Source organism: Terrapene carolina, unplaced genomic scaffold (assembly GCF_002925995.2).
Source record: "Terrapene carolina triunguis isolate 2854851 unplaced genomic scaffold, T_m_triunguis-2.0 Scaffold32862, whole genome shotgun sequence".
Taxonomy (NCBI): domain Eukaryota; kingdom Metazoa; phylum Chordata; order Testudines; family Emydidae; genus Terrapene; species Terrapene triunguis.
Window position 1 is genome coordinate 645,693 of NW_020697213.1, and position 372 is coordinate 646,064.

Below are 372 nucleotides of genomic sequence, written 5' to 3' on the forward strand. Positions count from 1 at the left end.
GGGGGGGGGCTCTGCCTGTGCCCCTGGGGCTGCGGAATGGGGGGGGACTCTGCCTGTGCCCCTGGGGAATGGGGAGGGCTCTGCCTGCGCCCCTGGGGAATGGGGGGGACTCTGTCTGTGCCCCTGGGGCTGGGGAATGGGGGGGACTCTGCCTGTGCCCCTGGGGCTGCGGAATGGGGGGGGGCTCTGCCTGTGCCCCTGGGGGTCTGAGGAAAGCCTCATGGTGCAGCGTTCGGCCAGAGAAGGAGTCTGTGTCGCTGCTGGCCCCAGCCTGCCTCTGCCTGGGTGCTTGGCTTGGTGCTAACTCTTCTTCCTCCCTCCCTTCCCCCCCCCCCCGGCTCCCTGGTGTCCTCGTGTCTGTCACACCCCAAC

At 69.9% G+C, this 372-nt stretch overlaps 1 protein-coding gene across 1 annotated transcript in view; it reads left to right on the forward strand.

The window, feature by feature from the left end:
- Nucleotides 1–372, forward strand: part of LOC113409370 (NEDD4-like E3 ubiquitin-protein ligase WWP2) — an 84,772-nt gene that overhangs the window by 72,136 nt on the left and 12,264 nt on the right. The window lies entirely within an intron of this gene.